Source organism: Myotis daubentonii, chromosome 10 (assembly GCF_963259705.1).
Source record: "Myotis daubentonii chromosome 10, mMyoDau2.1, whole genome shotgun sequence".
Taxonomy (NCBI): domain Eukaryota; kingdom Metazoa; phylum Chordata; class Mammalia; order Chiroptera; family Vespertilionidae; genus Myotis; species Myotis daubentonii.
Window position 1 is genome coordinate 15,672,379 of NC_081849.1, and position 14,169 is coordinate 15,686,547.

Consider the following 14,169-nt stretch of genomic DNA (forward strand, 5'->3'; position numbering starts at 1 on the left):
TTTTCTTGAAATTGTCCCTGTAGCATTTCTTGAAATGCTGGTTTGGTGGGAATAAACTTCTTTGGCCTTTTGTTTTCATCTGGGAAGCTCCTTTTTTCACTTTCAATTTTGAATGATAGCCTTGCTGGATAGAATAGTCTTGGTTTCAAATCTTTACTTTTCATTACTTTGAATACTTTATGCCATTCCCTTCTGGCCTGTAGTATTTCTGTTGAGAAATAAGGTAACAGCCTTATATTAGCTCTCTTGTAAGTTACTTTTTCTCTTGCTGTCCTTAAGATTTTTTGTCTTTGTTTCCCATTTTAATTAGTATGTATCTTGCTATGGGTCTCTTTGTGTTCATTTTGATTGGGATTCTCTGTGCTTCCTGAACTGGTGTGATCTTTCCCTTTCCCAGGTTAGGGAAGTTTCCTATCAATAATTCTTCAAACAGGTTCACTATCCCTTGCTCACTTTCTTCTCCTTCTGGTACCTCTATATTGTAGATGTTGCTCCATTTAATGTTGTCCCACAGTTCCCTTGCACCAGGGGCGGAGAATATCCAGCCGTGGGTCATATAAGGCCCACAAAACCATTTAGTCTGTCCCTGCCAAGGCATTAGGGACAAGTTAATCAAATATTTGACCAAAAGTAGCAGGCTAATTTTTATAGTTGATAATTTTGTATGGACCATTAATAATGTTGTAAATATCTAAAAGGCCCTTTGCAGAAAAAAGGTTCTCCACCTCTGCATTATACTGTCCTCATGCTTTGTATGTATATTTTCTTTTTGCTGCTCTATTGGAGGGATTTTTTCTACCTTATATTCAAATTCACTGATTTGGTCCTCTGCTTCATTTAATCTATTGTGTTGTTATTTTTTGTTTGTTTGTTTTGTTTGTTTATTTGTTTTGGCCTTGGCTCTGCTTTATTGACTTCAGAGCACACTTTGGATGCAGTTAAACAAACACAATGGGAACTGGAACTGTATCCAGGATGGTGCACCTGACCCCAAAAGAATTCCCGCCCCCCCTCCCCCGCAAGGTGGATTTATACAAAACGCCAGAGGAAAAGGCGAGGCAAACTGCTGCTGAGTCCAGGGGTAGCCAATTGGCAGAGGAGCAGTCAGTGAAGCAGCGGGCAGATCATGCCCCTTTTTTATAAGTGTGCGTACACACTACATTGCCATGGGTGAGCGTCAGGATGAGTTTTCCATCCACGAGCTCCCACACAGGTTTTGTTTCTTGCCCGTCCCATTTCTGCACATGGACAAGTTTGCCTCCATCCAGTGTCACGGTGGACTTGACCTTCCTGTCATCTGTGTTGTCTCGTCAAACTCCACCCCCAGCTTGAATCTGATCTCTGAGTTCTTGAAGGTGCTTGTGTTTTTATGGTGATCATGTCCCCATTTATTTCAATGATTGTGGTAGGCTTGGTCATATTGGCCACCTGCCTGGTAGCAAAACCCACACCAATTGACTTCACATAGTCACACAAATTCTTTCTATCCACTAGCTTCCAGGTGCCTGCAAAGGCATCCACCATGGTGAGTTTGGGCTAGGCTGATAACGAAGAAATGACAAAGCTGGCATGGAAGGACTCCGGGACTGCCTAATCTACTGTTGATTATTTCCAAGGTATTCTTTATTTCAGCTAAGTCATTCTTCACTTCTAACTGGTTCTTATCCATGGTCTCCATGACCTTTGTCATGCTGATGTAGTTCCTACTAAGTTCCTTGTTCCCATCAAGTTCCTTATAGTTATCACCAAGTTTTTTGAGCATTTGTATAACCACTACTTTGAACTCTTTATCTGATAAATTGCTTGCCTCTGTTTCATTACCTCTTTTTCTGGAGATGTCTCCTGTTTTTTCATTTGGGGCCTATTTCTTTATTTTCCCATTTTTCTTGTTTCTTTCCATTTGATCCTGTGTATTGGATAAAACTGCTGTATGCCTTCTAGAGTTGGTAGGGTAGTCTTCTTGTGGGACTCAGTGTTCTTCTGAATTGGGTACTCTAGGAATGCCCCTTGTGTTGGTTATATGCACTTTCCTTTTGAATTTTGGTTTTGGTTTCTGTAGTCCGGTAGTGGCTTGGCTCAGCCCTCAGGCTTGTTGACTGTGAGTCTCAACCCTAACCACATCATGCCAATTGTTATAAAAGTGATGACAGTACAAAACAAGACAAATCTGAAAATAACACACACACACACAACCCCCCCCACACACACAACAATAACAATAACAAAAACAACAAAAATACTAAATAAATACAAACAAAAAAAAACACAAAAAAATGAGTATTAAGAGACATGAGACCAAAATAATTAAAGGAAAAATTTTTAAAAATGAAAATAGAGAATATGAAAGCAAAGAAGAAAGTGACAAGGAATAGAATAAGTATAGAAAATAAAAGAGAGGAAAAATAAGTTAAATAATAGTAATAATTTTAGAAGAGTAATATTACCGAATAAAATAAAATATATAATAGGGAAATAAAAACAATAAAAAATAGAAAAATTAAATAAAAAAATAAAAAATTTTAAAAGTAAAGAGAAAGAGAAAATAACAGACTAAAATGAAAGATAGAAATAAGGGAATGTGAAAGAAAAAAGAGAAGAAAGAGAAAAAAACTCACACCTTTGGAGCTGCTCTTTGTGTTGCTCCCTGGATTATGCTCTGATGCTGTTGCATCTGGCCCCTTGCTGTGTCAGTCCTGGGCCTCCTGGGAAGCTCACAGGGGCAGCCAGTGTGAGTCAGTGTCCCTGCCTGACCCTGGGAAACCTAAGGGAAGCCCTGCAGGACAGATCCCAAGTAGCCCAGTGGGTGGGGCCTGCATAGCCCACAGGCTGGGTCTGCCTCTGACTCTTACCTTGAATATCTTTGTTTTGAGCTGCTCTCCCCCTTCCCACAGGGGACTGGGCTCTGTGGGGGGGGGGGGGTATCCAGGTCCCTGTCAGGATGGTTTAAAGAGATTCACACTGGGGATGGTGTCCATGGCTTATAGGAGGTGTGGGCTGGCACTTCCTCTCCTTCCAATGCCTCAGCTCTTCCTGGGTCACTGGCATCCCCTTGTCTCCACCCCATGTAGGAGGGATATTAAAAAAAAAAAAATGAAAACAAACAAACAGAAAAACCCAGCCCCACTGGCTCTCTTATCTTTCAGCAAGGCCAGCTCTCACTGGATGAGGCTTCCGTCACCAGTCCAGACGTCTAAGTTCTTCATGCTGCCAGGCCCAAATGCATGGGCACAGATCTAGCCCAGAGCCACCCCACAGGCGGGGGAAGAGGTGCTCCTCCTTGCTAGAGGTGGGAAAAGTTGCTCCTCTTACCCAGGGCACTCTGTCTGGCCCCAGACCTGCTCTCTGCCAACATTCTTTCAGAGGATAATTGGACCCTCTGATTCACTGTGGGTGAACCGCTCAGACTCCTCTGCCACTCTGAGGTCCTGCTGCATGGCCCCTCTGCAGACACACATCAGGGAAAACTTCCCAGGTTGGTGGTTTAACCGAGCAATCACTTTTTGCCTGGTCTGAGTCTCCCAGGTGGACTGCCTCTCCACTGATTCCCACTGCCTGATGCTAAGTGGACTCTCTTCCCTTCGCTGTTGCTCTGGGTTGGGAATCCCTGTGTGGGGCTGAGACACCACACTCCTAGGCAGCAGTGACTGCACTGCAGCACCTTCCTTCTGGCTTCCCAGCACAAGTTGGCTCATCCTTTCTGCTTCTTCTCCTGCCCCCTCTCTGCTCACAGTAGTTCAGATCAGCTATTTTTCAGCTGGTTTTTCAAGTCAAGTGTTCTGCAGTTTAGCCACAAGCCTGGTCCGGTGCGAGGAGCAAGCAGACAGAACTTTCCTAGATTGCAGCCATCTTTCCTCCTACCCATGGACAGCTTGTTTTTAAAACCAAATGTTTAGCAGCCTCATCCATACAGACACTATACTAGTATTTTACAGACACTGTATTTTAAGTTGTTGATACATCTTTTCATATTACATATAACACATAAATGATGAATTTCATTTTGTAGAGGTATTATATTTTAAAACTTATAAGGTAGTTTTAAACTGACAAACACCCCAAAATATATAAAACAAAATGCTAATATCATTGAATGCAACATTTATTGTCTCTTCTGATATTTATCAGAATTTATGAATAGGATAAAAAAAAACCCACCATAGTTTATTGCAATAACTATTGAGTTGAAGAGAGCTTCAATCCGGGATTCTATTTTTGAAAATGTAGAATATAAGTAACTAACTGGCTAATAATTTTCCAGACTATTGATACTTTACTTATAATAGCACAAATAATTTACTCAAAAGTGTAATAAGGATAAAAACCTAACATTCTTTCACTGTCTCATATATCCATTGAACCACCCAATTTCATCTGTTCCTCATTGTGAAAACTTCTAAAGTATTAAGAAGTAATACTTAATGGAAGAATTGCTGAGCTCTGCCTGGTGCTTATATTTTCTGACACCGCTTTTCTGAAACTTACTGCTTAGGAAACAATTAATTAGTTGTGCATCCTCCCGTCTCCCCAACGTTGTGTTGACGCCCACTTCCATGCTTTTGTTTATGCTGTTCCCTCTGCCCACACATGCCCTGAATGCTATCTTCACCTGACAAAAAAATGGCTCAGCAAACTTAAAATTCAGTTCAGGAGTGTTTTTGGTATCACCAAAGTGGCTGGCCCCAAAGATTTACAAAATAAAACTCACGTGAGTCAGCATATAGGTGTAATCACCAGAAGGATTTATTACAGCAAAGCAGCAAAGATATATGGCTAACTCATATGGGGAAAAGGCAGTGTCTGCAGGAATTCATGAGGTGATTTTCTTATGCTATCCTATGAGGTGACAGTAAGGAAATGCCACAACACGTGTGTGATGTTCCACCCAGGGAGACCTGGCTGGAAGCTGGTCATGAAGTCACCCTCTACTTCGCATGCACTAATAGTCCACACTCCCAGGAGGAGAGAGGGTATTCTGCATAAACCATTTGTTTGCATAGCTGAGGCCCAGGAACCTTCATCTGCTAACTATTGACTGTGAGTCAACTTTCCAGGTGCCAACAACCAAGGAACAATCTTTCATTCAGGCCTTTCTAAAGATAGCACTTGGGACTGCCGTGGTAGCTCTTATCTGCACAAGAGGTAACACCTAAGGATTCTAAGTCCTGGAGAGGTAGTTGCTGATTTTCAGCGGCCCCTCCTTTATGCAACCCATCACCCTTGCTGCCAGTCTTCTTTCCTAATTATTGCATCACCCCTGATATCTTTTTTCTTTAATTCTTTTTTTCTCCTTTTGCCCCTGGTATCTTCTTACACAAAACTTGAGGAATAGTAGGCACTTAGAAAAATCCCGTTAAAAAATGAAGTGATAGATCAAGTCCCCTTTCATGAACTAAACTTTAAAATCTATATATCTCACCCCCTTCCCCGTCACCTTTCTTTCATGAACAATTTATTCCTTATATCATTAAGTAAGACTAAGCAAAGTATGTGTCTACATGTGAGGTGGAAAGGAGGTAGGTTGAGTTGTGATGGCCCAAAGGTGGTGTTAGAGCTGTGTAGGGAAGGAGGGATTCCGCAGGGTAGGAGTGTTCCAGCACAGGGTATTGGAGACCAAGCGTGGTGAGAAAGGCATCCCTATGGGGAGGCAACCCAGAATTCTCAGAGCCTAGAGGGGTGAGGGGCACAGTCATGCAGGGAGTGGCCTGAGGCACACTTTGGCTTCTTAGGGCAGGGAGAGAAGGGCGATGACACAGGGGTGGACAGTGGCAGCTGTGTCTGAATGATAGTATTGGAAGCTAAATATGCGGATAACTGGCAGCAGTGGGTGATTGATTGCATAAAGGAAGATCAATAAAATAAGCAAACATATGTAGGGCAGTGAGAAACAGGATTCTCACTGTTAGAGGAAGACACTACAACTATGGCAAGGAAGAAAAGGAGGTTGGGTTGGGAATATCAGGGTGAACTCTTATGGTTTCTAAGATGGAGAGAGACAGGCAGAAAGAGAGAGAAGACAGAAAGACAGACAGAGATAGGTATTTGCCTAGATATCTAAATTATATTTATAATCTAATAGGCTACATATATGTTGTTATTCTCTATGGTCCTGCTATATGAGTACAAAAGAATTTAAAAATTTTTTTTCATCCTTTAACCAAATAGTTCACTAGTTATTTTGATGGCAATATATTCCTCTGCTAGAGAGAGAGCTATTAAGTAAATTGGATATGAGTGTCAATGAAATGTATTATTGATTGCTCCTGATTTCTAACAGGTTTTTATAGGCTTTTATGTTTCCCATTTCAAGATTAATTCACTGCATCTAAGAAAACTAGAAGTGAAATTGAGGATCTAGGACAGGATACGAATGTCCAAATGTTTAATATTAAAAAATAAATTTCTAAAAGATCTGGAACTGTAAACTCAAGCCTTCCATTCAGCCATACTCTCTCCTGCATATAATGCTTACTGAAACCTCTGTCTAAACATGCCAGAATCATGTAATGCTTACTGCAACCTCTGTCTAAACATGCCAGAATGAAAGATAGCATCTTCTTTCCCTAAATAAGTTTTCCTCCTAGTTTCCTGATCTTTATTCTTATTCTCAGTCACCGGGCTCACAACTGTTGTCACCTATCTTTTACTCCTCAGACTTCCACACCCAATACTAAAAAAATTGCACACGCTACATTTCTCTCCCATAATTTATCTTATGTCCATCTTAAATGAAAGATGTAAGTGAACATTTTTGATCCCTTTATTTGGAGTAGTGTATTTTTTTTCCTGTTGGCCTTTTCTCTTTTAGCTTTCTCCAGCACATGGCTATAATACAATAAAGTATATTTGCTATTATCTCTTGAAATTAGTTATAAAAGTAGTCACAGCTCTTGATAGTTTGGCTCAGTGGATAGAGCATTGGCCTGCAGACTGAGGGGTCCTGGGTTCAATTCCAGTCAGGCGCACATGCGGGTTGGGGGCTCGATTCCCAGTAGAGGGCATGCAGGAGGCAGCTGATAGATGATTCTCCGTCATCATTGATGTTTCTGTCTCTCTTTCCCTCTCCCTTCCTCTCTGGAATCAATAAAAATATATTTTAAAAAATGAAGTTTCAGGTCTCAGGAAGTTGGATCAATGTTGGAATTTCTTTTCTAAATTCTTTATCTTCTAACTTTGCAATTCATTTTTCCATGCAAACAATACCTGCTTCCCCTATACTATCTTAACTTCACATCACACATAGTCCCAACTTCTCATTTCATATATTAGATGTTTTATATGCTTATATATTACTAGAGGCCCGGTACACAAAATTTGTGCGGAGGGAAGGCAGGGAAGGGGACCCCTCAGGGGATGTCCGACTGCCGATTTAGGCCTGATCCTGGATGCTGCATGCACCAGTGACCATACTTTTCATACAGGTGAAAGGCATCTTTCTGCTGTATGGGCAGCTACGTTTTTTTGCCCTGATTATAAAAAGTAGTACATAACATGATCCTTCTGAGGCAGCAGTACCATTTTTCCCATCTCATAGGTGGAAAGACTGAAGCAGAGAGAAGTTAAGTAATTGGCTTTGTCACACAGTTATAAGTGTCAGAGTCAGGGCTGACTACAAAATGTGCAAGCCAAAGTCCATGCATGTCATCACTGCATCGTCCTGTTTTCTTAGTGTTAGAGTAGTCTTTCCAGGCTTTAATTTTTAAATCTAAGAGACTGTTCCCAATATATAGGAATACATGTTCATCCCCATGTAGAATAAACAGGATGTAGACAGTTTGGAGATTCTTCTGATAAATTAGGATTAAGCAGCCACAGATCTATTTTTCAAATACTGTAGAAGTCACCTTCCTTGTTTCACTGGATGTAGGATGTAGCAGTTTATAAGCTATGACATAGTCACTCGCAATCCGGGACCCCTTGGGGTATGTCCGACTGCCGGTTTAGGCCTGATTGGGGTTGGGCCTAAACCAGCAGTTGGACATCCCCAGAGGGATGTAGCAGTGAGCCAAGTGGCAGGCGGCCAGAGAGGAGCCCAAACCAGGGCCGGACGCTGCACCACTCACGCTCATCCCAGCCCACTGCACCTGTTACCACTGCTCCCCACTCAGTCATGCTGCCACAGAGTCGGAAGTGGCTCCCGCCACTACAGCTGTGCTCACCAACCACGAGCCGGCTTCTGGCTGAGCAGCGCTTTCCCTATGGAAGTGCAGTGACCCCCAGGAGGCAGGTTCTGCATTGAGCGTCTGCCCCTTGGTGGTCAGTGTGCATCATAATGACTGGTTGACTGGTCGTTCCAGTCATTCTGTTGTAATGATTGCTTAGGCTTTTATCTATAGATAAAGTGTTTTAAATAGATTTACAATATTTCTGCAATTCTTTATGGTGACTTCTTATGAAATTTTTTGCTAGGGTAGAAAAACTAAGCTTTCCAAATTTCTTTATTCAGAGTACAATTCAGATTTCAAAAAAAAAAAAATGCTATTGAAAAATTAGACACATATAAACCAAAACACCAAAGGCAATTATTTTATAAGTATTCTAATAGTGTTGCTCTCCCCAAATCTACAGGCACTGAACTCTTTTTATAGCCGGTAGGAGTTCTGCCCCTACAAAAGTTTCACACAAGGGAAAAAGAAAAAAAAATTAAACATTAATAAGTAGAACAAATTTTAATAAGCTCTCTCAGTAAGTATTTACCTGAGGGACTGGAACAGCTGCTATGCAAAAATCTTGCACTTGTATGTGATCAATAATACCATGTTAAAAACTGATTTCCCACCTCTAATTTGCCCCCTGCTTTCTTATATCACAGCAACAATGCGTGACCACCATTCATGATAGCATACATATTTTAACAACAACAAAAAAATATTTTTATATCAAAACAACCTCTGTGTTCCCTCATAAAGACAGCTATCCCATGGGAGTAATACTTAGCGCTGTAACATGATGGCTAGATTTTATAAATCTACTTACAAAGTTTATTAGCCTTACAGAGTCCCAATCACATAGAATGTGTCCTGTTTCCCAGAAGCGCTATGGAAACTTTAGAAGTTGAGTCCATTTCCTTTTATAAAATATGTTTCAGTTCAGTGTGTGTGTAATAAAGTTCCTGAAAATGGGTTATTTATAATAGGTGCTCAAGGTCTAAAACTTAAAAGGGGTAAGATCCTTCAAAGAGGACTTTGCAAAGGACTTTGATGGTATTAATAAAGAGAAGGAAAAAGTTAAGTTTAGCTTGAACTTGTCTTTTTAATAGTGGTCCAAAAAAAGACATAGGGTCATCTCCCTTTCCATGATGACCATCTTCTAGGAATATTGCGAGGTATTTGAAATCTTGAGTATATTTTAAGCATTTAATTCGCTTTACCTATGTTGTAACTTTCTCTACCCCCCAACCCCCGTATCTTACTAGTATGTCAGATTTTATTTCCCTAAGGAACATAGAAAAAAAAAAAAGATCCCTACTGGTGTGGCTCAATTGGTTGGGTTTTGTCCATTCCTTGGACCAAAGGGTTGCTGGTTCATTTCTCAGTCAGAAAACATGCTTGGGTTGTGGGCTTGATCTCCACTAAAGAAGAACAAAGTTGGAAGGATCACAATTATGGATGTCAACTATAGTACAAAGCCACTGCAATCAAAACAGCCTGGTACTGGCACAAGAACAGGCATATCAGTCAATAGAACAGAACAGACACCCCAGAAATTGACCCAAGACAATATGGTGAATTAACATTTGACAAAGGAGGCAAGAGCATACAATGGAGTAAAGACAGTCTCTTCAAAAAATGGTGTTGGGAAAACTGGCGAAATTTTAAATGCAAAAAAATGAAACTAGACCACCCATTTATACCATACACAAGAATAAACTCAAAATGGATAAAAGACTTAGATGTAAGCCATTAACCCCTAAAAATACTAGAACCACGTATCTCACATAGCAGTATTTTCACTGATACATCTCCTGGGGCAGAGAAATAAGGAAAAAATAAACCAATGGGACTACATCAAACTAAAAAGCTTCTGCTCAGCAAAAGAAACCACCAACAAAATGAAAAGGAAAGCCATTGTATGGGAGTCCATATTTGCCAATGATACATCTGATAAAGGGTTACTTTCCAAAATATACAAAGAACTTATACACATCAATACCAGAAAGACAAATAATCCAATTAGGAAATTGGCAAAGGACCTGACTAGATAGTTCTCCAAAGAGGACTTAGAGATGGCCAATAGAATTGTGAAAAAAATGCTCGTCACTAATCATCAGAGAGATGCATATTAAAACTACAACGTATCACCTCACACCTGCCAGGATAGCTAACATTAATAAATCAACAAACAATAAGTGCTGTGGAGAATGTGGAGAAAAGGGAACCCTAGTACATTGCTGTTGGGAATGCAGACTGATGCAGCCACTATGGAGAACAGTATGGAGTCTCCTCAAAAAATTAAATATGGAACTGCTGTTTGACCCAGTGATCCCACTTCTAGGAATATATCCTAAGAAACTCAAAACATCAATCAGAAACAATGTATGCACCCCTATGTTCATAGCAGCACTATTTACAATGGATCAGATCTGGAAATAGCCCAAGTGCCCATCAGTAGATGAGTGGATAAAAAAAAAAAAGCTGTGATACGTTTACACCATGGAATATTATGCATCTGTAAAAAAGGAGCTCTTTTCCTTTGCAACAGCATGGATGGACTTGAAGTGAAATAAGACAGAAATAAATACCACATGATATCATTTATGTGTGGAGTCTAATGAACAAAATAAACTAAGGAATAAAACTGGCCCAGAGACATTGATACCTGGAACAGAATGACAGATCTCAGAGGGTAAGAGAGTGAGAGGATGGGAAGAGATTTACCAAGGAGCATATATGCACATATGCATAGCCCATGGACACATAGTGTTGGGAAGGCCTGGGGTGGTGTGGGGGCTTGATGGAGTTGGGCAAAGTCGGGGGAGAGGGGGAAGAGGTGACATCTGTAATACTGTTAACAGTAAATAGAAAGAAAAATAATCAATGCACATAATTTTAATTACTGGCTAAATATTTCACCCATTTTATAAATTGATTTCTTTCTTAATTTAGTTTTTTTTTTCTTTCATAAAGATGATATTATGTTTCAATAACCTAAATACAGGGTTATTAAAAAAAGTGAAAATGGTCAAAAGGTACAAACTTCCAGTTACAAGATGCATAAAACCTGGGGATGTATTGCTCACCCTGATGACTGCAATTAACAATACTGTATTGTATATTCTAAGAGAGTAGAGCTTACAAGTTCTCATCACAAGAAAAAAAACTATGTGTGCTGATGTATTTCAACTAAACTTACTGCAGTAATCATTCATATATATATACATATATATGTGTATATATATATATATATATATATATATATATATATATATAACCATTACATTGCATACTTAAAATTAACACAATGTTATATTTCAATTATATCTCAATAAAAAATAAAATAACCGACTACAGACTCTAAGGAAGAGGTGTCTGGGAAGTGGTTCTGAGAATGTAATCAGACATACTAAATGTGCCTTATGCAAAATGTATAATCTAGAAATTAAAACGTGTTTATCACTCTAGGCAGTTAGCATAGTTGGTTAAAATGTGGGATGAACAGATGCAATGATCTCTTCTCCATGACCACCGACTGATTTCCTGCCCTGGCAGAGACCTCGTGGAGATGTGCCATGGGGGATGAGTAAGTTGGTATGCACCTGTCTGTGCAAATTAATCACCAGGACCAACAACAACAACAGTTGGCAAAGAGGCTTTACTATTGCAGATACTGGTGTGTTTGTAGACCTAAAAGGCTACATGATTAGGGATCAGAAGGCCTGGGAATGAGTTAGGATACCGCCTCTTAGTTATATGATATAATCATGAAAACCACTTAACCCCCTTGAACTTTGTTCCTTTTGAATAAAATAAACATGACAATAAAAACCACATCAGAGGGCCTTCTGAGAATCAACTATAAGTACATCATAAGTAATTGTAAGCACATTGTACAATGAAAAAGCACTGTTTACATAGTTCTACAAAATGTAAATCATTTGTCTCATTGTTATGGTAATTTGTTTTCCATTGTACGTCTTGGTAGTAAGTCAGCTTGATTCTCTATCAATCTTTTGGAGAGCTACCATAATAATCTATAATGGGGAACAGGTGCATGTTAGTTATCTAATTGGAGTATTCATTCAGTCATTCAACAAACATTCACTGTATTTCTACTATGTGCCAAGTACAATGGCAGATACTGAAGATACCATTGGTATAGTGGACATCATTTTGAAGAGGCTAGGCAACGGTTCCTGACTCAAGCTGACTACTTGAGGACTCTGAGAAAGAGAAGCATGAACCATGTCCGAGAATCATGATAAAACACAATAAGTTCTGCCAACTGAAAAATAGCGGAGAAAGACTGTGAAAAAAGCTAATTTTCAGGATAGCATGAGATGAGGCCTAAATGGTAGAGGAAATTGAGATTCTGAAAATTCTATACGCTCTGTGAATGCCTGATTTCTGAAAATGTTCAGATAGTGACCATTATAAGTGCATAAATAAACATCCTATATTATAAAAGGCTAATATGCAAATTGACTGAATAGAGGAATGACCGGTCGCTATGATGCTCACTGACCACCAGGGGGCAGACACTCAATGCAGAAGCTGCCCATTGGTGGTCAGTGGGCTCCCACAGGGGGAGCGCCACTCAGCCAGAAGCCAGGCTCACGGCTGGTGAGTGCAGCAGAGGTGGCGAGAGCCTCTCTTGCTTCCGTGGCAGCGCAAAGGGTGTCTGACTGATGGCTTAGGCCTGCTTCTGGGGAGCAGGCCTAAGCCATCAGTCGGACATCCCCTGAGGGCTCCCAGACTGTGAGAGGGTACAGGCTAGGCTGAGGGATCTCCTTGAGTGCATGAATTTCATGCATCATGCCTCTAGTATTGTAAATAAAAGGCATAATACAGGTTGCAAAGGAAAAAATAAAACTGACCCTATCTCAGGTGACATAATTGTCTACATAGAAAACCCAAGAATTAATAAGGAAATTCAACAAAATTGCAAGTGCAAGATCAATACACAAAATCAACTGCATTTCTATATACTAAAAATGAATGTATACAAAATGGAATTTAAAAAAACACAATACTTTTCAGAATTCCTCCAAATAAATTGAAATACTTAGTATAAATCTAATAAGACATGTATGGGATCTGTATCCTGAAATTTTCAAAATGCTAATGAAATAAACATAGAAAGAACTAAATAAATGGAAAGACATACTGTGCTCATAGGTCAAAAGACTTAACATAGTAATGTACATTGACTTATAGATACAATGAAATGTCTATGAAAATCTCTGCACCCCCAAATTGATTTATAGGTGTAATGCAATGCCATTTAAAATCCCAGCAAGGCATTTTGTATACATAGACAAATTTATTCTAGAATTTATACAGAAAGGCAAGGACCTAGAATAGCTAATCAATTTTGAAAAAGAATAATAGAGTGTAAGGAATAATTTTACTTCATGTTAAGAGTTATTTTACAGCTACTCTCAAGAACGTGTCCTTTTAGTGAGGGCATAGACACACACAAATGGAACAAAATAGGGAACCTAAAAATAGATCACAAAAATATACCCTACTGATTTTTGACAAGGGTACAAAAGCAATTCAATATAGGGAAAAATAGACTTTTCAACAAATGCTGCTGAAGGAACTGGACAGTTATAGGCAAAAAATAACAATAAAATAAAGGGTGGGGTGGGGTGGGTGGCCTTAACCTAAACCTCAACACCATATATAAAAATTAACTCAAAACTGATCATAAACCATAAACTTAAATCATAAATTGGACTTCATAAATTAAAAACTATTGCTTTGCAAAAAATATCCTGCAAGGAAGATGGAAAGACCAGGAAAATTGTTTGCAAAGGTCAATTATTTAGAATATATAAAGTAAAAAAACAATCTAATTGAAAAGTAGGCAAAAGACAGGAACAGGCATTTTGCTGAAGAATATACAGATGGCAAAAATGAACATTTAAATGCGTTCAGCAAAATTAGCCATTAGAGAAACAAACATTAAAATCACAGTGAGATGTCACTATACATTATCAGAATGGCTAAC

General features: G+C 39.4%; 1 pseudogene; it reads right to left on the reverse strand.

Annotated features, from left to right (window-relative positions):
- Positions 1-896: 896 nt before the first annotated feature.
- LOC132211410 (fatty acid-binding protein, heart-like) lies at positions 897-1,577 on the reverse strand (annotated as a pseudogene).
- Positions 1,578-14,169: the final 12,592 nt, after the last annotated feature.